At 48.0% G+C, this 24077-nt stretch overlaps 1 protein-coding gene across 3 annotated transcripts in view; it reads left to right on the forward strand.

Moving 5' to 3' along the window:
• NEXMIF (neurite extension and migration factor) overlaps positions 1–24077 on the forward strand; it is a 172460-nt gene that overhangs the window by 102812 nt on the left and 45571 nt on the right. For all 3 annotated transcript variants that reach the window (XM_027662395.1, XM_027662397.1, XM_027662396.1), the window contains exon 2: positions 11154–11288. The gene's annotated coding sequence lies outside the window, so the exon portion shown is untranslated. The remainder of the gene's footprint in view (positions 1–11153; positions 11289–24077) is intronic.

Consider the following 24077-nt stretch of genomic DNA (forward strand, 5'->3'; position numbering starts at 1 on the left):
AGTTGCTCAATCAAGTTGCTCCTCTTGGTGTCTGCCAGAGAATCTGCAGGGAAATGAATGTTGTTATTTTGGAAACCCTTGTGTGAACCAGCCCTTTCTTCCCTATGAGGGTGGGGAGGCCCTGGCTCAGGTTGCCCAGAGAAGCTGTGGCTGCCCCATCCCTGGAAGTGTCCAAGGCCAGGTTGGAGGGGCTTGGAGCAACCTGGACTAGTGGAAGGTGTCCCTGCCCACGGGAGGGTTTGGAATGAGATGAACTTTAAAGTCCCTTCCAATCCAAACCATTCCATGAGTCCACAAAGAAGAAAAGCTGCTTGGACCCTCCATGAATCACAGAGTGCTTCCATGTTGCTCGTTCTGAACTGGGTTGGGGGAAGGAACTTTTTACAAAATAAGGGCATTACTTGTATTCTTGGAGGCAGTCTATGTAATTTTAGTTACTGTCAGATGTACTTTCCCTCCATTTTTGTTTTATTATGTTGGTGTGGGGTTTGATGTCTTAAGGGCTTTGTGTGCGAAGCCCACAGCAGCTGAGGGGAAGCATTGCGTTTGGATTCTGAGTGGAATCTTAGGATGCTAATCTGAGTAAGATAAAAAAAAAATCTTGATGAGTTTTAAAACTTATTTTAATTAAGGTTTTTCCTTTCATCTCACCAAAGCCCTGAATTAGCTCCTTCATTCTCCCACAAATACAAGCAGTCCCTGCTGGTACAGACACTCACGCACGGAGGGCTTCAGCTGAAGGGTCAAACCCAGACTGGGAAACACCATGTGCCCAAAATGCTGGGGGAATTAAAGCAGGGTTTGGGCAAAGTTAAAAAAGGCCGCACTAACCAACTGCCTGGAGGATGCTGGGGCTCCCCAGCACAGTCTTGAGCTCTCCAGCTTTGTTGAAGAGCGTGGGACTGGGGTAGCTGTTGTTACCAGCCCGAGGAGCTGCGGATGAGACACGGTGGTTTGTTGCTCTGTAGTGGCTTGTCCAGACACTTGTGTCTTTTTGTGGTGCTCCACACCCCTGGATTGTTTTGCTTCACTCCCTTGAATGGTTTTGCTCCTCTTGTTTTGCCCCATGGGCTTTGCCCTGGCAGGGGTGGGGGACCTGATGCGTGGTGGGAACTGGACACAGCAGGGACTTGGACCCAGGTCTTCCTGCCTGGGAGATGACGCTTGTGAGTTGCTCTGGGTGTCTGGGGTTTCCAAGACATTCCTGGTGAGATTTCTGCTAAAACTGGCACATTCTGACACGTTTTGGCCTTGATGAACTGGGGGACAAATTCAACACGACTTTTTTTAGTAGCTCCACTCTACAGCACCTGTGCACTCTCCTTGCGATGCAAGGTTTTGGCTGGGGTATCACTCAATGGATGATGGTGAGGAGCCCTCCCTGGAGGGCAGTTGTGACCACGGGTCCCATCCACCACGAGGTGATCCGGGCTGCAGCTGTGCCTCCCTGCTCAGGCCCTACATTCCCTTCCCGCGGGCGTGGGAGCTCCGAGAGGAGGTTTGGAGAGACTGGTTGATGGGGTGAGCCGCTCACTGCAAAGTTTGACCCAGGCACCGTGCCAGCCCGAAGGAAGGCTGACAAGTAATCAGGAATCAAAGGAGCCACCTGCACACCACGGGGAGCCGCCCACCGGGTGGCGAGCGAGCGGTGCCAGCGCTCATCGCTGAGCCTTGTTCTCCAGCCCCGCTTCCCAGGGAGGCAGCGCAGGAGGGGGTTGCTCCCTCCCTGGCCTCACCCTGCCCCCAGTAGAGATTTGGAGAGGGATGCGAGGTGGGATCGTGGCTGTCTGGATATGCCAGGACACTGCTTCATGTGGGGAGAACCAAGGGGGAATGTTGGGAGTGATGGGGCTGGGCTGGAGCATCTTGGGGATGCTGATGCTGCAGCAGAGGAGAGGGGACAGCCTTGCTGAGCTGAGCCTGTCACCGTGTGAAATTCCCACTCCTTTGGCCGTGTGAAACCACAGGCTGCATCGCCAACAAACAACCAGGGAGGAAAATAAGGTCTTTTAAAGAGCACTTTTTTATCCTCTGTGGGTTCGTAAGAATGGCCCCGGCGAGGGAGGGAGGGTGGGAGGGAGGCAGAGGGGTGGCGTGATATGCAGATGTCTGTGTCACTGCACACGCACCAGCTGCACTCCCGGGCTGGGCTCACCCAGCTCCCAGGCTAGCAGCTCAATCCCTACTTCAGGGGGCACATAGGATTTGTTTTGGAGAGAGAGAGAGCAGGAGATGTGCGTGTAGTTACTTGGGTTTTATGTCTGAGGAAACCATGGAAATTAGCACTGTCCTCCAGCCCCGCAGCCCCACACTGCCCCACACCTGCCACCTGCAGAAGGATCTATCTCAGTGTATTGAAGGTTTGGTTCCTTATTAGGGACATTATAGGATAGGCCTTGATAGGGTCTCTTTTAAAGAGCTGGCAAGGGAAATTCGCTCCTGTCTTTCTTCCAAGGGTGCACTGGTGGACTGGGAGCAGCCCCTACCCTCTCCCCGCTGTCCTGACTGGAAGGGAAGGGAAAGCCAGTCTCCAAAGCATGAGCGAAGTGCTGGGAAACTCACTTTTGCAAAGCTAGGCCAAAAATGACGGATTTTTATAGCATACAAATGTTACCTACAGCTATTTATACACCCTCCTCAAAGGCTATTTATACCCTTTCCCTGCTTTTGTGCTGCTGGCTGGAGAATATCCTTATATTAGATGTTTTCGGCAGCGTGGGATGTTCTTCAGCCGTCACCCGACTGCAGGGCCATATGTTTCCAACACTGTTCCTGGAAGAAGAGGGCAATTCATGGACTGCAACCACTGCCACAGCTGTGAAAGCTGGGTTTGCGTCGTGGATGCCAGTCCGAGTTGCTGCAGTTATGGGGAGAAGGAAATGAACATGCCTGACCAGTGGTGTTAATGAAAGCAATCAGTTCCTACAGCTGGAGGAGGTGGCTCGTTGCATCAAGGGTCAGGAGTAAGTTTTCCCCCATTTCCCACATTGTGCAGTCGATCAGGAGCAGTGTAAGGTTATTTTATTGTTTCCAGGAGCGCCGGACCCAGGCTCCCTGCGGGAGGTCGCATGCTTGGCTTGCTGCATCATTGATCCAGCCTGCCAGAGAAATTCTTTATTCCTCTTAAATGTGGACTTGCACTTAAAAAGCAAACAATCCTTTAACATTTCTGAGGCTGAAAGCAGCAGAACGAGTGGCTTTTGTCATCAGGGATGCTGTCTTTTCTGATCGCTCTGGGAATCCAAGGGAATGCGCTACCCAACAAAGAGCAATTTTGTTAAAAAAATGGGGAAAAGAGAAGGGATTGCACTTCCTGTGCTCTGGATAATTGGGGCTGTCTCCTCTGCAGCTACATGGCACATTGTGACTGGGTTTGGAAGCTGAATGGTTTTCAGGTTTCCCTGATTCACACCATGAAGTTTGCAGTTCAGTCCATACTGGCCAGCACTGGTGTGCTGAGTTTGGCAGCCACCTCTGTTGCAGTCGTGGATATTTGCTTATGGCAGATCAATAAAAATAACTGCACTGTCTTTGGAAAAACATTTTGTCCCATTAAAACACTGACATCGCATCCAAGATTGGTTTTGTTTTTAGAAATGCTGATGTAATGGCTTTTTGCAGGAGACTGTTCCCGGAGGAGCATCTGGGAGCAGAGCCTGGTTTACCTCGACCTCCTGCTTTTGAATTTTACATTCCTGCAGCTGAGGTTACCTCTGTCATTGCCCTGTATTTCCAAGGTGTTTTGGTGATGCTGTGTGGGACATGGTGGGTTGTCCCTCTGCCTCGTGACCACTGCAGGGCTGTGGTGTGGAGGGAGAGGTGCTCCCAGGTGGCTCCTGAGCTTTTCCAGCGCCGATGGGGCCAGGACACCTTTGATGCTGCTTTTTGAATAGCATGAAATTGGGTGATAAATAACACTTCCTTCAGTTTGGTGCTTGTTTTTCCCTATCCCAAGCTGAACTTTTCCAAGGTTGCCTGCAAGTTCTCTGTGCCTGGGCTCTTATTCCCAGTCCCTGCAAGTGCCTTCGCCATCAGATGGGGAGATGTGGGCACATGGTCAGTGTTTGTAAATCCTCTGCTTCTCCCTTCCCCTCACTGCTGTTCTTGTCCCTTTGTCCACGACTACAACCAGAAGATGACTTTTTGTCATTATTTTGTGCGGAAAGAGCCTCCTGACTCCTCCTGAACCTGTGAATGGATTTCTCAACCTCCAGCCATCCGAGGTGTAAATGAGATGGGAGCGGGGGCTTCGCACGAATCCCACCTTCCTGCCAGCAGCCCGCTCCCTGCCTGCTTCATTTGACATTTTTCTGCCCTAACAGGGATTATTTTTTGATAGATCCCCCCCAAATTTGCTAATTCTTACCACCACTAAGCCAGCACTGCGGTTGGCATTGGGAGGTGCAGGCGTTGTGTGGCACGAGGGGCAGGGACCCCTAAATTCCGAACAGTCGTGATTGACTGTGCAGCTTGGGCAAAGTGCATTTGTTGCCTTGGAAACAAATAGCAGCAGTGAACAACTCAATGAAATTTATGGAATCAACTTCAATAAATCTTGATGATAAATGTGCAAAAACATACCCAATTTGATGAAGATCTACACTATGCAGATGTGAAGGATGGTAGTAAGTTATATAACAGCTTCAGTGACAATTTTGGGCTGCCATGGTCGTGTTCCTATAATATGGGCTTTTTTTGTTGTTTCTGAGGAAGCTGTCTGCTTCTTTTCATAGATATGGCATTTAATTTTAATTTCCAGGGTATCTTTAAGTTTAATTGGCATGCTGGATGATTACAGTGGGTTGTTTTGTCTTTTGCAGAGCCTGATTCATATTGAACTCAGGATAAAAATAAAATTGAGAGTGGTGGCAATCCAAGGGAGCACAAAGTGCCATGTCGCCCACCTCCAAGAAGGGTGCAAAATTTCACAAATTAATTAAAGCAGTTATGTAGGACATCTTCCTAATTCCTTGTATCAGCCTGTGTATGTTACAGATGAGGACAGGTCAGTGATTTTATAGTTACAGTCGAGCTCTGCAGTGGATTTTATTCTCATGTGGAAAGGTCTCTGTATTTACCTGTGCATAGGAGTGGGGTGTGTTTATTGTATCTCAGCTGGTGATATTTTCTAAAACTGATATTTTTTGTTCCTGGTTTGACCTGTGAATCGATGAGGTTTCAAGAATATCAGTGGACTTGTCTGGAGACTACATTATAAACCTTTAACACATCCCTCAATGCAACTCAATGTTTCTCCATTAGTTCCTTTGCCTCTTCTCCTTACAGGCTCTTATTTTCACAATTTTCTGCTAAGTCGGGAAGCACTGGTAATATTTATTTCTTCCTTTCATGGGACTTTGGGCCACAGTTTTGCACTTGCAGCTGTGGTGGAGGGGCTCATGGGGGCTGCCTGGGGCAGTACTGCTCCCTCCCTCCCCTCCTGTGGTTTCTGCTTCATCCACTCTGTGTAAATCTGGGGGTCCTATGGCTGGAACTCAAACCCAAGCCTGGCCTGGTGGGCAGGGATGTTGTAGAATCACAGAATGGTTTGGGCTGGAAGGGATCTTAAAGCTCCTCTTGTTCCACCTCCCTCCCGTGGGCAGGGACACCTCCCACTAGCCCAGGTTGCTCCAAGCCGTGTTCCAACCTGGCCTTGGGACGCTTCCAGGGATGGGGCAGCCACAGCTTCTCTGGGCAACCTGTGCCAGGGCCTCCCCACCCTCCCAGGGAGGAATTTCTCCCCAGTATCCCATCTAATCCTACCCTGTGTCAGTGGGAAACCATTCCCCCTTGTCCAAAGTACCTCTTTTGGAGCCCCCCTAGGTACCAGAAGAGTCTCTAAGGAGGAATTGCCTTCCAGGTATCTTAAACTGGTTGCTCTGCAGAGGCACCTTTTTTCCCCACTCTGTCTAGTAGGTACTTTGGTTTTGATGAATATTGGAGGTCTGTAAGAGGGACTGATTATGTTTTAACCTTGTCCCTCCCTTTTCCTCCTCTTAAAATCCTTTTGTCTTCTTAGCTTACTCCTGGAATGACGTGTTTCTGAACATAAAGCCCTTGGACTATGGGTGAGTGAAAATTCCCAGCTGTAGGGCAGGATCCTGCTCCTGCCTCGGCACCTGGTTTGCTGCCATTGTTTCACCTGCACCAGTTTGCCTTGTTGTGTGGATCTTCACAGATCTGAGCCAAGCCCTCGAGTTGCTCAGTATCTTCCAGCCCACAAAGTCAGCGCTTCCCCGTGTCAGCCCTGCTGTGTTGGAGGGAGCAGGGAAATCCTGAGGGATGTTGAGTATCTCACCTGCAAATCACCCCAGGTCTGCTCTGGTACCAGAGTTTGGAATGTGGCTCCTCAGAACCTGGTGCTTGCCCAGAGCTCTTCACTATAGATTTTAATTTGTTTAATGCTGGGTGTCTTCCTAACCTTGGCTGGGATCAAAATCCGAGTTTCCCTTAGATCCAGGTAAGGAGGGCTGGAAACATGAAGGACTTCTCCAGAAACCCCAGGCACATGGGATGGTTTCCAAGCTCTGCTCTGGTGTTTACAGAGCCCCAGAGTGCGTACAACTGTGTAAGACAGCTTGAACTCCATTAGGAGCTAAATTTAGTGACTCACTAACTCCTTTTTGATATGTTTTTATAATTTCATTGTATTATGACACTTGGTTTTAAATTTGCATGAGTAAATGAGCCTCTCACTAAGTCAGGTAAAAAGATTTTTCACTTATCTACCATGAAATAAGACATGAAAAAAAATAGTGAGAGTTGAAAGCAACGTATCCTTGACATATTTAGTTTACATTTTTTCCAACTGTGCTGAGTGAACATTTCTAACCATTAATGATCCAATAAAGCTGTTTGTACCACTTTAACAGGCTAAATAATTTCACATTAGGAAGACATTTTGTAATTAATTTCGTATTTTGTGGGAGAACCCTATTTTTGGAAAATATAAATGTACATTTAATTACACTCACAATCCAAATTGGAAGATGCAAGGAGTGAAAACTGGCCTTTTATGGTTCACCTCTAACCAGTAAAGTCCATGGAGGCAATTAACAGTAGTGAACAAGTTTAACTGGGGTTTCCATGACTTGTTCAATAAGTTTCCTGCAGGACTGCTTAAAAATATTCCCTGGGCAGTGAAACTCCTCTGTTTGATGGAAGATCAGACCTCACACCTTCATCCCTGCCATCACAGAGGTTCCTTCCACCAACTTCTGATTCACTAACGTGGATTTATGGTCTGGTTTTTAAAGTGTATCTGAGCTTTTATTTAGGATAACCTTGACAAGACCTGAGTGATATTGGGGTCTGCACTTTAAAAGTATTTTTCCCCTCTCATTTCCAGTCCAAGAAGAGGCCACCCAAGGTCCTGCTGCTGATGGGATTTGGGGGGTGGATCTGAGGAGCCTCCCTTTGTTTTGGACAGGTGATGAGCAGCAAGGAGATGGCACCAATGCTCCTTCAGTCCTCACCTGGGCTCTGGTGGCGAGCTCATGTGGAGGTGAAAGTTCTGCCGTTAATTATCCAGCTTCTTGACTCTCCTCATCTCTCTGGACATCACTGGCTTTGATTTTTTTTGTGTTATTGATATTTTTTCTTTTTTTTCCCCCTGTTTCATTAATAGTGACAGATGCTTTTAATTAAAAAGACAAGACAAAACAAAATCCTGAGTAAAACAAAAGGAGAATATTCTAATTTGGCGTGACATTATGAGGCAGGATGGCTCCTGGCATGCAAGGTACGGAAAAGGTCATCTTCCACAGCTCCAGCCTTTTGCAACAGTGGAATTAAGTTCAAACTCAGGCTGGTTTTGAAGTCTTAAGTCTCTCCAGGGATTCCTTTCATAACATCTTCGAACTGGATAACACTACAGTAAATGAAATACACTGCACTGGATTAAAGGGTTATTTCCCCTGTGTGTCGAGCTGACACAGAATCCCAACCCTCAGGTTGCCTCTGAGTTGTCTCTATCTGCTGATACCCTCTCTGCTTTACATAACAGCTCTCGGAGTTTTTGCAGGGAAAGTTTTGCCATTATTTATTTGGCTTCGGCGCTCGGCGTACGCGCAGCAATTTTATGCAGCAAGGAACCAAAATAAAGCAACTAAACAGGAAGAAATTTAATGGGCTTCAAAATGTGAGGGAAGCAATGCAGGGAAGAGTGGAGCTGCCTCTTCAGGTCTATTATGCTGCTCTATAATTTATACCAAAATACAAACTATCGCTCTTTCTCTGCATTGCCACTCACATGTTCAGCAGCACAGAGCTTGCAGTAACAACGGGGATGATCTGTGCTACTGTGCTCTTATCTGACTGTACCAACAGCTAAAATTTGTTAGGGATCATTTGCAATGTGTTTTGTTGTAGAACAAATGTTCATTTTGACTTTGAACTTGGTACCTGCTGCAGCTCGTGCAGATTGCGTCGAGCGCCGGGTATCAAACCACTGCCATCTGCACCGTGCCAGGGACCACCGTGGCTGGGCTCCAGAGCACGTCCTGCCTCTCCACACCAGGGAGAGATGAGTGGCTTTAAATATCAGAGCATTGGCTCCTCCAGCTCCATTGTGCCGTGGCCAGTGCCCCGGAACAGGGTGGCCTCTTGGTCCTGGGGAAGGTGTTGTCTCCAAGCTTGGGATGGCAAATCCCAGTGGGTGTTTATTGAACCCACTCTGGAACGGAAAAAATTGTCTTGGTTCTTTGTTTCCCCCCACCAAAACACCGATTAAAGACCACTCTGAAAGCAGGGGAAGCCTGTGAAACACAAAGTCTGTGATAAATTTTTTTGACAGTAAAAAAGAAGAAAACTATTTCTTCTCCCTCCTTATCTCCTCCCGTTTTCTTTTATCCAAGGTGGTCCAGAGCTGGCTGGATCAGATGGAAAACTGAAGTTGCCTTATAAAGTGTTTATACAAGATAAAGTGCATCCTTTGCGTTCTTGATACATTTGGGTTTGGTAGAAGCAGGGCACTGTGTCTGTGTGTCCATGTGTCCCTCTGGGTTCTGTTCTCTGTGCTGAATCTCTTCTGCCTCCGTGGCTCAATATCCTCCCGCACCGTGTTTTTCTCTGGACGTACTTGTGGATACTGCTGGAACAACCACTGCTCCTCTTAACCAACCCCAAACCCCTCTCCTGAGAGCTCATGGGATGGATGGGGGCTGCTGCTCTTCATGAGGGTGGGGAGGTGCCTTCTTTCCTCTCCCTGGTCATGCTTCTGCTCCACAAGTTGCAAACATCATTTGTCTCCATTAGCTTTTGGGATGAGGTGCTGAGATCTGCACACTGACCTGTGGCTCTGTGGGAGGTGTTCACCAGGATTTGTCTGTGCTGACGGGTTTCTGCTGGCAAGCTCCTCGAGGACGTGTCCCTGCGGGCATCGGGTTCCTGACTTTCCAAGTGTTATTCACATATAAACCCACACACACATTAAAAACCTGTGGGGAATGATACTTTGGTGTTTCTGCTGTCCACGAGTAATTAAAATCAGTGACATTTTTAGATTTACCTCTAACTGAACAACCTGGGAGGAGGAGCAGGGGCAGGGAGTTGCATGTGCTGCTTTTCTGGGTGGCTGGAGGTCCCCACGCCGTGGCCTCCAAGAGGGTCTGTGTCTGTCCAGCGGGTCCGAAATCTCTCTGGAAAAGCTGGGACATACTGAAAATATGCTCTGGGCTTTAGCACTTCCTCCAGATTATTTCTTCAAGTATTTAAAAATATATTTTATAGCACTAAAATAAATGTTAATGAGTCTGCGTTGCTTAGGGCTAACAATAGTATTTCTATTTCAATCCAGCAGCCTGGCAGGGTGTTTGGTGATGGAGGGGCTGGATGTGGAGACCTGGCTGTTTCTTTCTGACTTGGTCCTTGATGTCTTGAGCAGTTTTATTCTCTTGTGCTTTACTTGCCCTGTTCTGCTAAATAGCAGTGAAAAGCTTCCTTGCTTTGTTAAAGCACCTGGGATTTATCAAAGGCCTCTGGGCAAGTGTTAAATGCTGATCTGGGTATAAAAAGTGTTATTTAGTGTTATGTTTTTACCTCTTCAATGTTAGCATGTATTTTTATATACTCCTTGAGGTGGCCTTTGTGATTTTCCAGCCGAAGAGACAGTCTCCTTGACTCAAGGATTTGGTTTTTTCCACTACCTGGCATGGTATCTCCGAAGTAATTTTGTAAACATGCTTTTCAGGCGTGTTTTTGGTGTTTGGGCTGGGGCTCACAGTGCTGGAGGTGCCAGTTGCATCCAGAAGATGGGAGAGTTGCCATGAGAAAAATAATAGCATGGAAGTCGGCTCCTCTCATTCCTCATCTTGGTTCTTTTTCTCAGTTACAATGAAATGATATTTAAGGATCCCAGGCTGCCAAGTAAGATGGACAGGGATTTGGGGAGGCACCCCAAGAGTTTGCACGGGAGCAGGGCATGAGGTGTAGGAGGAAATGGGATGGCAGGAATTCAGCCTTGGCATGGAGTCAAAGGCAGCAACCCTGCTCCGAGCAGCTGCATAGCCAGGGCTGCAGGAGGCCAAATGGTTTGTTTGTCTGTTTACATGGATGTGTGGGGCTGTGGAGGGGAAAACCACTTAGCAGAAATTCTGCTATTAAAGCAGATGGTGGGAGATTAGTCTGGTTTTTAGGGGGGTGCTTCCTGGTACAGCAACCAAATTATTAATCCCTTCCCATTCTAGGAGTCCTTCCATCGTTCCAGGGGATGGGGGAATTGTGTCTTCTGAAACTCAGCTCCTTCCCTGCTTTCTCACAAGCCAATGTGGTATTTTGGGAAGCAGAAGAGCATTTGTCGGGGTTGTTGCTGCAGTTTCTCTGCCCGTGGTGCTTCCACACTGCTCAAGCCCTTTCCCGTGCTCCCAGGGCAGTTCCATGGGCTCCTGCAAACCAGCAGCAGCCCCTTTGCTGCTGCTCAAATGCTGGTTGTTATCCTAGATTTCCTTTTTCTCCTTCCATTTTAGAAATTGCTCTTTTTTCCCCCCTGCCGTATCACTGACAGCCACATTCTCCTTGACAGTTGTGATATTTGTATGTGTGCGTAAAAACAGTAGGAAGCATTTATGTAGGTGTCACTAATTTAATTTAATATAATCTGATCTGTATGTATAGAGAGGACTGTTCTGACTGAAATGCTTCTCTTTATTTTGCAGTCTTCATCGTCATCAAATACAACTCCTTTCATTCTCCTCTTCCATTCACCTACCCAAAGACCAAATCTGGAAATAGTAACCAAAAGAGAAGCCCACGTCACACACAGAGCAGGGAAAGGTTGAAATAATTGAAGGGTAAGTAAGTTTTTTTACCTTTATTTTGTGTGTAAAGCCACAATAGTATGTGCAGGACTGTGTAAAGAAGCTGTTAAGCACATGCACAGCTGCTTTGTGTGCGAAGTGGAAAAAATGACTGAAATGCTGATTTGGTGGTGAAAGAAAGGCATTGCAGGTGAGAAGGTGCCCAGAAGGGCAGCGTGCCGGCGGTTTGGAATGTTGGTACCGCCAGTTTGGAGTATTGGTACTGATTCTTCTCAGCCTGGATCCATCTCTGCTCCTACCTGGGTGGGAACAGTGGCTCTGCACAGGGTGGGGGCTTGGCATGGCTTTGGCTGGTCTGAAGGAGCTTCCCAGCTGAGCAGGAGCTGGGAGATCGGAGTCTCCTGCTGCTGAAGAGCTCTCGTGTCATTTCCTTCTCTCTCTCTCCCGCTTCAAACCTCTCTCAGCTGGGCTGGGGCTCTGTGTGCACGGGGCAGGATGTTTTGCCTTCTGTTGGTTTCTGCAGTCCCTCGGTTCTGGGGGCTCCACAAGCTTTTCCTGGAGAGCAGCCTGGCGGTGCCTGTGCCGGGATTTTCCGAAGGAAGGCGTTGATGGGGGCTGGAGGGAGGGACAAACCCGCCTGGCAGAGCGGGGAGGGCCTTTCGGTACAAATGTTTCTCTTAAGGCTTTTCTTTTGCTGCGAGGGTGGCGAATAAAATAGGAGGAGATAGAAAATCAGCTTTCGTGAAATTCAGAACCCTGGCTGAAGCATTAGTAAGCTCCAAATGTTAGGGAATGCATTTCCCCACCCCATCCCCAGTTCTGTGGTTGCATATATTGCATTTTCACACGTGTTCTTGTGTAGATGGACAGGAAATGCCTTCGCTTACATGTGAGATCTTCTCTTTAAACATCTGGATTTTCTGGTTTATTGCTGCTGTGGGGTTTTATTTCTTACCCCTGCAGTGTTAGTTCATGCAAAATTCATATCTGGGAAGGGCATCTTAAATCCCTGCTTCTGAGTCAAAAAGGGAAAGTATGGAAGTGAAAAGAGAGATTGTATCATTTAAGAAATATGATTCATGAATTAATCCTCGTCTGCTCCACCATCTGTGGCGTGTGTTTCAATACAAAAATCCTTGGTTATATCTCTTTAAAAAGCTTTTTTCTTGCTGACTGCCTGAGTTTGCTGCAGCACTAATGGGGAATTAGCTTCTTTTGGAGGAGAGAGTGGAGATTTTTATTCACAGCCTGGACAGGTTGCCCCAACCTGTGTTCAAGCTGTAGGTCGTTGAGGGGGATGCAGAGCTCTGTTTTTTGGGGCTGCCAGCTCTCTGTGTAATGCCATGAGCTTGACATGCAGGGAGAGCCTGTGCACAGCTGCTTTGTGCTGTGGAAGCGTGGATGGATCTCCCACCAGGATGGAGGGGATGGAGCAAGATACAGGCAGCGATGGCAGGAGGTGCAGGCAGCCATTAGATCCTTCTGCAAAAACAAGTGGCTGTTTCTAAAAATGGACTGGGAGTGTATTTTGTACTTGATGCTCCAGGAAATAGAGGATTGAGGTAGTCCCCTATCCTCTGCTTCCTAGTGATGTTAATCTAATCTCTCTGTGGATATGAAGAAGGGGAAGGTTGCCCATCATTGCCCCAAAGAGAAGCTGTCACACTTTGTACCTCCATGAGAAATGGGGAATGAAAGGGCACTGGAGTTTTTGAGGGTGACTTGAGAAGGATCTTCTTTTTCTGATTTGGTCTTTTGAATTGTTTTCCAGCTTTTCGCGGGGAACAACTTTCCTTTTTAAATATATTTCTCAGGTTCCTGTTCCTGAAGCAGTGCACCTGGTTTGCTGCTGGGGTCAGACCCGAGATGTGTGAGCCCTTTTCCTCCTTCCTGGAGAGTCCCCAAGCAGGTCCATTTCCTGGCCTGGGGCACTTGCTGCTCATCAGTTTTCTCCCATGCCTCGGGTGAGATCCTGGTAAAAGCCTGAGTGTTTTCCTCGTTGTTCTGGAGGAGGATCCGAGGGGCTGGAGATGGAGAGTGGCTGGATGGCCTCAGCCCCTGGCACAGCTCACGGTGGCCTCAGCCCGTGGCACAGCGATGCACCCGCGTGGCCACGGCCCCTTCTGTGCCAGTGGCCCCGCTGTGAGCACAGCCCTGGAGAGCTCCCAGGCTCCGATAACGCTGATGGATGGAGGTTATCCAGGAGCTCAGTACCACGCTGAAATATTACGGGTTTATTGCCGTTCCATTCATCCTGCTTTCACGCCTTTCTGCCTCCCTGACTCATTGCCACGCGGCCTCTGCCTGCAGCTCCTGTTTGCTGGGGGAACACCCACTGGACAGGATGGGAGTGTGGCAAAGCTCTGGTGCTTTTTTTTTTAATTGAGCATCTAAAGCCAGGACGGGAAAGTCTTTTGTTGGAAGCAGGAATAAAGTGTTTAAATGAAGGAGGATGTGGGGGGTGCTCTGCCCCACAGCCAGGTGCTGAGTTCTCTTAGGCTTTGCATGGTCCCTAAGGAACGTTTTCCTATTCCTCTCTGTTATCACAAATCCCTTTCTGCCCACTCACTGGGAAGTCCTTGGACGTGCAGGCATGGCATGAAAAGTAAGCTCCAGTATCCCAAGACTACTGTAAATAGCTATGTCTTAAGGGAAAATGGTGTCAGCAGCTGTTTAACCCAAATTGGAATTCGGCTGAATTACATCCCTACCCCAGCAATAGGACCTGAGGGAATGGCCTGGAGCTGTGCCAGGGCAGGGTCAGGTTGGATCTCAGGGAAAGGCTCTTCCCCCAGAGGCTGGTTGGGCACTGCCCAGGCTCCCCAGGGCAGTGGGCACAGCCCCAAGGCTGCCAGAGCTCCAGGAGGGTTTGGACAAAGCTCTGAGGGACAGAGGGGGTTGTTGGGGTGTCTGGGCAAGGCCAGGAGTGGGACTGGATGATCCTTGTGGGTCCCTTCCAGCTCAGGGTGTTCTCTGATTCTCTGACATACTTCTGCATGGAAAATACTCACGGGAATGCAAACCAGGATGGACACCCAGCTTTCTGTCCACCTCACCCACGCAGACACACCTTGTCTTCCACAGCTTTCACCAGGAACTCTGGCTCGTTTGTATGCCAAAATAATGTATACATTATTTTGCAATTTTGCTTATTACTTAATTGCTTCAATCATATATATTTTTAGTGAGAGTTTCTGGGCTTGTTTGCCATTTTTTATCTGCTCTGTGCTACAGTCTGGGTTAGTCTGAGAAGCAGAGATTGTTTCCTGGGGTCTCTTCTGCAAACCTGCACCTCTGTCAGGTGTGTGCTGGTCCTTCCTGTGCCAATTGACAGCAGTAATCACATGGCCAAGGTCTCCATAAAATGAGGCTTGTGGACTTTGTTCCTTGAGAAGGTCCTGTGCTTGCTTACATGGCCAGTGTTAGCATTTTGCAGAATTTTGAGCCCCCACAGAAGCTCTGCTGGTAAAAAAACCCAACCAAGCCAACAGGAGGTAAAACAAATTCTGTCAAAAATGGGAGACAGAAGCAGTCCAAGCATTTTGACAAGCAGATTCCATTAGCCATAGGTTTTACTTTTTATTTTAAGCTTTGACTAAAAATCAGAGTTTTTACTTAAAGAAAAAAAAAAAGACATATTTATGCTCAGCATAAATATGTTTTATTTCTACCACAGAGGGGGATTGTAAATGAGGAGTCTGGTGGATTCCCCCAGCTTCTCCTCCCTGCCTTTGCAGGATGCCCTGATCACCAAGGGTCCCCTGGGAGGGTGACAGTGCTGGTGGCAGAGAACACGTGACTTTCCTCCAAGGTTTCTTGTGGGCAGCTCACGGACAGAGAAGCATCGATTCCCCCTCTATTCTTTAGGACCCCAGTGAAACAGCTGCTTGTTTCTCCTAAACAGTTATGCCAAGACGGAAATTGGCTGGTGTCTGTACGGACTTTCTGGATGGGGAAAATTCAGCAGTAATAGCTGGAAAAATAATATGGGCTATGAGATAATAGATGCCTAAGGGATAAAATTAAGCAGTATTTTACAACCAAGGAAGAGGGTTTGACAATAAATAGTTTGCCTTTGACTTCCTTTTTGTTTGCCAGAGGAGTGATGTTGTTTTGGAGAGGTTGTTCTGGGATGTGTTTTCCAAACAGATATAGGAAAATAGGGAAGGTGGGGTGGTTTTTCATTCCTCCCTCCTGCTGCTGCCGGGGCGGAGTGCAGCATGTTGGCACTGATGGCACATTGACTGTGACAGGGATGTGACACTGGAGCTTCCTATGGGAAATTCCAGCAGTGTAAGGGGATGTTTAGAAGAGAACAGCGAGGTTTGCCTAACAAAGCGGGAACAAGATTGGTTTTAAATGCCACAGGGAGCCCAGAAAGCTCAGGAAGGGGAGGTGGCATGTTCGGCACCCCGGCAGGGTCCCAGAGGAGTTTATTCCTGATCTCCCTGTGTTCTTGTGTTGCTGCTTGGCAGCCTTGGGCTGTGCAGAAGCCCATTCCCAATAATGCCATGTCAGTGGGATTTGGTTTTGTTCTGCTGTCCCTCCACATGTGTTTTTCCATAACAGCTCTGTGAGCACCTTGCTAACGGGGTTGTGTGGAAATGCTCTTTTCTCCATTTTGGGAGGCTCATACCACTGTCCCCTTCCACTCCTGCATAGGGAATATGCCAGCTGGGCTGGGAAGATGCCCTGGTTGCTTCCTGGTGCCAGTGGTAAACATTCTGGAGAGTGCAGGGCTTGCACTCTGCTCCAAGGGCAGCATCACGGGCAGGACTTGCTCATCTTCACTTTGCAGGGAGTAAAAGCACAGTTCAAACAGAGCTGCAAACCCTAATCCACCTTCCCGGACATGGATTTGGGTGCAGCAGGTTGAGATATGAGGTCTTTAGCCCAGGCCAGCTGCTAACAGCTTTTAATTTCCCAAACCTCAGGGAAAGCCTCCCTGCCAGGTGGGGGGATTTCCTCAGCATGGGTGGAACATGGGACAGCCCCAAGGTGCCAAAGTGCTGGCCGTCCCCACGGGCTGAGGGGGGACTTAGGATGCTCAGCACCTCTGACAATGAGGCCAAACTCTCCTGCATCCAAGACAGAATCATTAAGTCGCTGTTGCATTAAGACTCTGTTTTTATTCATGGAGTGTAATGTGATTCATTTGCCCTTTTGCTCTCGTGTTGAGAAGGCAGTCATCTCGTATGCATCGCTGACTGCAGGCAGAGCTCTAGTTATTTATTATTTTTAGGGTTTGGGGATGTGAGGGAGCAGACATTTTCATCATGTGCAGAGTGGTCACAGAGTCGAGACTCAGCTGGTTTTTTGGTGGCTGCAGAAGCCAGTGCTGGCCACACTCTCCCAGCCCTGGTTGGGAGCATTTACCTGAGCTCAACTGTCCTTCTCCAAGCTTCAGGATCCTTTATCCTGCTCCAGCCTCTGTACCAGGGCAGCACTGGAGCCCCTGCACCTCACCCAGGGCCTGGGCTGGGAGCACGAGGGACATGCTGGGTGTGTTGCTGAGCTCTGGGGGAGCAGCATCCTTTGGGGTCCCAGTGACACCCAGTCCCCAGCAGCTCCTTGCAGAGCAGTGGGTTAAGCCATTTGCTGGGGAACACTAAGTGCCTCAGAACCCAAACCCTGGACTTATGGATGGGGCACAGGATCCTGCTGATCCATGGTGAGGTGTAGGATGGGACCCTGCTCTGCTTGATGAACTGATTAAAAATGGGCAAAGGAGACTGTGGGTCCTCACTACTGCTTGGTGCAATTAACTGCAGCCAAGGGAAATTATTCTTCCTTGAAGTTAAAAGAAAAAAGACACCAAGCAAGAAAAGAGTACAGAACACCAAAGAATGGAAAAAATACAATTCTTTTAAATGTTAGCATGGGGAGCATTAACTAAGCCACTAATTCTAAAAGAATGATGATGAGTAAACTAGCTGGAATTACTGCCTCTTGTAGTGGGACAGGCCTGGAGCAGTTCAGCTCCTTGTGTTGGATCTCCACCTGCAAAACAAGAGGTAAGAAATTCCTCTCCAGCCCTGACTGTCCTGGGCAGCCCTTTTTAAGCACAAAGCTCTGAACTCGGTCTTGCTGTCAGATTCCAAGGCAGTCCCACTGCAGGGCACAGTGACCGTCTCAAAGTCCTCAGGTGACCCTGGATTTCTGACACTGCAGGGTCACAGTACGTGTACAAATCAATATAGCAGATTTTAGAAGCAAAGGACAGGAGGAGGAGGAGAGTTAACTGCATGTGTTTCTTTTCTTTTTTGCCTTGTTCTTTTCTTCCTTATGTTTTTTTCCTCCCCTCATACGGTTCACAGCCCAAATCCATGGTGGGAAGGACCCACTAACCAGAGCACAGCTCAGCAGCAGGAAACAAGGTCTGAGGCAAAGGCAAGGGAGAAGGCATGAGTTGGGAGCTTAATTTGATGATTTCCCTAGACTTTGTCGATGGGGAGGCATAAGAAAGGGTCAGGTGTGGATAAAGATAAGGAGAAAGGGTTTTCAGAAGAGCTCAGAGCCGGGAGCTGTTTGGGAAGGGGAGGTTTTTAGCCTCCAAGGATTTGGGTAGACAAAAGAGGAGAGGCGCCGTGGAAGCGGGAGGTAACAACACCGACCTTCTCCACTCTTTGTTTGCAACCAAGAAATGCACAAATCACTGCTGATATTGCTGAGTGCTTTCCTGCTGCTTTGCGGCTTGATTTGGAGCTGCAGTTGTTCTGAGCCTGGTTCCTGACTTACAAAAAAAAAATAAATGAAACAACAAGCAAATCCTGGCCGACAGAATGGGAATCATCTCCTCTATGGAGCCCACCAGGAGGACCCCGGCACCAACACCTTCACCTGATGTCACGCCTGGGATCCTGGTTGGGTTTTGTACAGATTAATGCCTTTTGGAGAGTTCTAGAAAGGTCAAAAACAGAAAAGCAGCTCTAATAGCAGTATAGCAACCAGCTGGCTGCATTGGGTTTCATTTTACTGCCATAGTAACACCATGAGCCTCGGTGTTAGTACTCTACCCACTGAATGCCACCCCCCCCCTCTTTTTGTCAAGAGACAAGCCCATAAGAAGGTATTTTCTTCCTGAAGAATTTCTCCGAGGCAGTAATGGGCTTTTTGGAGGGTTCAGTCCTCGTACCCAGAGATGTAAGGTGGGTGATTTACAAGGCACTGTGCAAATGCCAAATTGTTAGGCAGAACTGCTGCTGATTTAGAAGGCAGTTAATGCTCTGAATGTGCCAAGTGCCAGTAGAGTGTTTCTACAGATGGAATAACTGGAAATATTGGAGAGATTCCAAAGGTTTAATCAAATTCAACCAGGTTTTTTTTTTTTCTTTTTTTCTTTTTCTTTTTTTTTTAAACTGCAAAATTCTCTGAGGGATGAGGGTTGAAGTAGTAGATTATTCCATTGCTTTTAGTACCACGGGGGAGATTTTCACAGATGAACGTAAAGTACAGACTTTGAAACAAACACATAAGTGGGTCTATAAACGAGGGCCGGAGCAGCAATCCTGTGAAATCCTGGACCAATATGGGGAGCATCTTAGATTCCCTGGCAAGAGGCTCCTTGGAAGCAGAACAACGGGTTTTCAGTCATGCAGCACAAAGGAAAGTGGCAACCATGGTGTCCCTGGTCCAGTTCTACTGGACTCAGGCAGGTTTTGGTGGGATTCTGGGCACGAGGACCCTTTCCATGGCTCACTGTGCAGTGCTGGGGTGTGCATATGTTTCTGCACAGATGCACACCTTCCTCTAGTCTTGTTGACAGCCTTTCCAAGGCTTCTTATTTAGCCAGACCATATGTGCTTGGGCATGGAGATTGTGGGATGTGGAAAGAGCATCGCATTATCCTTGGGCTGCAGGAGCGATTCCGAGCAAATTTTGTCTGCATGGAGATCCAGAGCTCCCGAGTCTGCGTCGCGGGGCGTGCGGAGCCATCGGACGCGATTCTTCCCCTCATTTGTCAAAACCGGGTTCCAGCAAGCCACTTGCCTTCGTTCTATCCCAAAATCAGCTCTCCCTGTCCACTCCTTAAATATTCATCCAAAGCATGGATGGAGGCCACCAGGGAGAGGGAACACTGTCTCCAGGTAAAGCTTTGCTGCTGAAGTGATGTGAGATCGAGCTGGAGAAGGGGTTGGAAATTTTTCCGTGGGGTTTCGCTTGTCACTGGTACAGGAAATGAAGAACCCATCCCCAATGCTGGCAGCAGGGTTTTGTTTGGGGGCGAGGTGGCAGGGCCAGGAGCCCTGAGGGTGTGGGCTGCAAGGAGGAGCTGTCCCAGCAGCGATGCTGCAACAGCCCTGGAGCTTTTGTCTTACTGGGTATTTTTTTGTGTGTGATGTTTCTTCAGCAGCTTTTTTTGTTTTTGCAGAGGGCCTGATTGGATCCATGAATCCATAATTTATTTATTTTCTTTTTGTAAGAGAAGGAGAGTTTCCTGCTTTTCCTGAAGTGTTTGGTATTAATCCTCTCTGGAGTTGGGGACTACCTCCCTCTGAGGCGTTGCCGTACTCCCTGCACAGACCCCTGTGTTGCTCTGGGCAGGATTTCTCACTGAATAAATTGCTCCAAAGCTATCAGCCTCAATGCCACAGTCTGCTGCTCCTGCTTTCCTACCCCCACCTCCATCCTGCCATTGATCCAGCCTGCTCCCTGTTTGCTGCAGTCAGGGCTGCCTCTGCCACTGTGCACAGATTGCCTTAAAACTGAATTGGTTAAAACCATTTTATAAACATTCCCTCCCCTTCCTGATACTGTTCACTGTGCCAGCCAGAGCTGAGAGCATGTAGGGGAAGATTCCTAAATTTTTTTTGTGTGTGTGTGTGGTTTTTCTTTTTAATTAAAGTCAATGTGGAATTTAAAAATTACATGATTGTGGGAATCAAATTCCTGAAGAAGCTGTTGTCTATGGATCTGTGTCCTAGGCAGTGCAGGTGCTACACCACCATTCTAGGTGGTGTATCCTGCTCAGATGGTGCCCTGGTGTGCCTCACTCTCAGCTGTCCCTTGGCTTTGCAGGGATTGGGTTTGCTCCATGCCACGTGCTGCCAACCCTTTGGAGATGTGAGCTCTGGTGCCCGTGCTGCTGCACTGGGCAGTGCTCTGGCAGCTTTGTCTCGAGAGGCACCAGGATGCTTGTTTTCCTGTTGACGTGGTTGTGGCCTGACTAGAGGTATTTTGGAGATGTAGCCTGTCGTGGTCTTTTTGGAGATGTTAAACCCATGTAATGCTCCAAGGCACAGGCAGGTCCACAACGTGAGGTTCAAGATGCCCAGGATTTTGGAGAGTATCCCTCTGAAGAACCTGGGCCTTTCAGGAAGGAGGTGAGCCCACGCTCACCCACTTGGAGATGAGGAGCTGTGCTCACCTGTGAGGTGTGGATGCCTCTGATCTGGAGCTGCAGGAGCACACTGAGCCAGTGACACAGGAACTCTGTGTCAGACACATCCATACACATCTGTGTGGATGCAAAGAGCTTTTGTAAAGGCAGTGGAAAGTAGGCTTGAAAATAAACAATTTTGCAGGTAGTTTCAAGTATCACCCTGAAAGGTGTGTTTGTACAAAAGGTGGTACAGTGCTTCCAGCAGCTGGTGATGTTCTGTTGTTTCACATTCATCATTCGTCCCTCCCAAGCTCCTCTTCACTCCAAATACTCACACAAGAGCCCTTCTGAAGCAACATTTATCTCGAGTGCTGCTATATCAGGATTCATCGATCTTGTTATAAGATCATCTGCACCGAATGGAAACTCTGGGGGTGGAAGGGGGACACGTGCACTCTGTTCCTCTGGGCCTGTTGTCAGTGCTGCCGAGAGCCCTGACTCGGGGTAGGACTTAGTTGGATCTTCCTTGTAAGGTGACCCATCCTGGAGCCTCCCCACCATGGAAGGGCCCAGCTCAATGTGATAACCTGTCTCCAGGAGGTGCCCAGGACCCAGCTAAGCAAGTACAGCAAATTTGTCCTCAGTCCCCTGACACCCATTTAGCCAGTTTGCAAATCCCTGTGGAAGTCTGCCTGAATTCAATCTTCTCCTAGGATTCCTCTTTCCTGCTCTTGCACAGTGGTCCTTGGTCCTACGGTCTCTGTCTCTGTACCACCTGTTGTGTCTTCTGGGGAGTATCCTGCTCTGTGTTCCCAACGCTTGCAGGCCTACTCATGGTACACTGAAAGTGGTTTGAACAGGCTCCTGTAGGAATATTTTCTGTGCCTACAGATCCTCCTTAACCTCTTCTCTGACATCTTGTCTGCAGGAAGTGGTGGATTGAAGGAGCAGTAGACACATCTGGTATTATGAATTATGGAGTGAGCCTGTGCCCTTCCTTACCTTCTGCCCTCTCTGCCCACCCTGACCTCATCCCCTATTCTCTGCTGATGGCAAATGTGATGATGCTGCATCAAACAGTATTTAGGATTCTGTTGTCCTGACATCTCTATGTGTTTCTTCTTTGGGTATTTCACATATCATAATGATAATATGAAATCAGTGGGGTTGATGGTTGTGATGCCCTGGCCCAGGTTGCCCAGAGAAGCTGTGGTTGTCCCATCCCTAGAAGTGTCTAAGGCTAGGTTGGACAGGGCTTGGAGCAACCTGGGCTAGTGGAAGGTGTCCCTGCCCATGGCAGGGGGTGGGACTGGATGGTCTTTAATGTCCCTTCCAGCCCAGCCCATTCTGTGAGTCCTGTACTGACAACCCTGAAGCTCACCTGGAGAACTTAACGCCGGTGGTGCAGATTTATTTGCACATTCTTGTTCAGACAGGACCCCCTTCAAGTCCAGACAGCAGTTTCAGTTTCTGCTCAGGTGTTGTCATTCCTGTTGTGCTGTAAGGGCAGGAGGTGACCGTGCCGCTGATCTCTGTGTCAGGCTCAGCCCAGGCTCAGCAATAAACCATGTCTCAGGAAATTCTTGGCTTGCTACTGCTCTGGGTCCAGATCTGAGCCAGAGGTGAGGTGCTGCTGTCAACATGTTGTGGTCCCGGCCCTACTTCTCATCCTCAAACTCTTCCTTTGAATCTGTTTTTAAATGTTATTACCCCAGGAGCCTTATTTCCTCTCTTCTCCCAAGAGCAGGAGAAGCAAATTTGCACAGACAGTCTTGCATATCCATGTTTTACATGCTGACCTCGTGTGCCACAGCTGGGTGCCATCCCAGATCTGCTCACGTTTGCATGGCTGTGTCATCCTGTCCTTGCTGGAGAGGACACGACAGGGGATGAGACGAGGTACAATGAGACCCGCTGGCCCGAGGGGCAGTCTGAACTCAGGCAAACTGAGGGCTCCTTGGTGAGGTTTTTGAAGGCAGTATCAGCAGGAGAGAGATGGAATCCCACCACCACCCAAAATGAGATTAGAAACCAGAATCTCCTCTGTTGGGGGAAGTGCCACAAAGAGCAAGGTTTTGAGGCTCTCTGTCAGGTTTTCCTGTTTTCTTCAGAACATTTCTTTCAAAGAAAGTATAGAAGATATAGAAAAGTATAGAAAATATGCAGGAGAATAACTCTGTCTCCCACTCAGTACTGATTTTCTTTTTTGTCAGCTCATGGTGGTTGTTCCCCTGCCTTGAAGCTGAACGAGGGGGGAGCATTGGGATGTCCCTGGAGCCAAGTCACCCATCTGGGACCTGCGCTGCTCTTTGCTTCCCTCCTCCTCCTTTACACACATGCAATGCTTGTCCTGTGGCTCTTGGCCAGATGAAGAATTTAATATTCAGGAAGTTGGGAAGTTTGGCTGTCCTTGGTCTAATTAGTTCGTTAAGCACAGGGGAGCTCAGATCACAGTTCAAATGGCTGTAATTTGAGTGAACTTGAGACAATGGGAGAGGATTAAGTAGCAAAATTGTGTCTATTACTTTGGCCAAAAAAATAACTGTTCAATTTGAGTTGAATATTTAATTTTCAGGGTTAGGTATTAATATGGGCTTGGTAGAGAGTTTATCAGTTGTAAGACTGTGCTGAGAGTTCTTCACATGCTGAGATCAATGCTTGGAGTCGAGCATGACTTTCTGCAAATTCTCCTCTGAACAAATAATTGTGCTCAACAAAGAAGTGACTGAGGAAGATTTAATTGCTTATTTTTGTAGGGGGTCTTCTTAAACAGTCTTCTGGTCCTAAATTGCATGGCTATCTATAAAATTTTGGAGGTGGCTTTTCTCAGGGAGGGGAACTGCAAGTGTCTGCCCTCCATTTCCCAGGCTGAGAGCTTTGCTGAGATCCGCCTCCTCAAATGGGCCTGGTAGAAATACAAACACCAGAATACCCAGGGAATTCAAAATAATGCAGTCTGGGGTGGCTGTTCTCTCTCCCTTAGCAACAGATGTTGGAGTCCAGGTGTATTGCATGGAGTGGGCTGAAGCAGCCACAGCACGTGCTGCATCCCTGGAAGATCTAATGTTGTTTTCATGCTTTTAGTGGTATTGTGCAAGGCATGGCTGAGGGACAAAATTATTCTTTGCCTATCTGAAATGGGTAAATGGTGCATTTTATCTTTTTTTTTTCTATTTTAATATTGTGTGCCTGCATCTGTTCCAGTAGAGGAAAAACAATGCTAATTGGAACATTTGAAGGGGTTTGGAGTAAATGAGAACAAACATTACCAGGCTGAGAAATTTAAAGGGAATTCGGTCAAAATGCTAGTGATAGTTTTAGTCAAAATATCTGAATTTAGGGACTTACTGCAGTGTTTTTAGTTGACTCTGCCTTGTTGAGTATGGTGAGAATAAAAGACAGTTGATGGCTGATTTCTGCATTAGCTGAGCTCACAGGGCAGTGTGAGAGCATGGAAGCACTTAGGCTGGAAAAGCCCTCTAAGATCATCAAATCCAACC

The sequence above is a fragment of the Corapipo altera genome, unplaced genomic scaffold, assembly GCF_003945725.1.
Source record: "Corapipo altera isolate COAL_440 unplaced genomic scaffold, ASM394572v1 326, whole genome shotgun sequence".
In the NCBI taxonomy this organism is placed as follows: Eukaryota; Metazoa; Chordata; class Aves; order Passeriformes; family Pipridae; genus Corapipo; species Corapipo altera.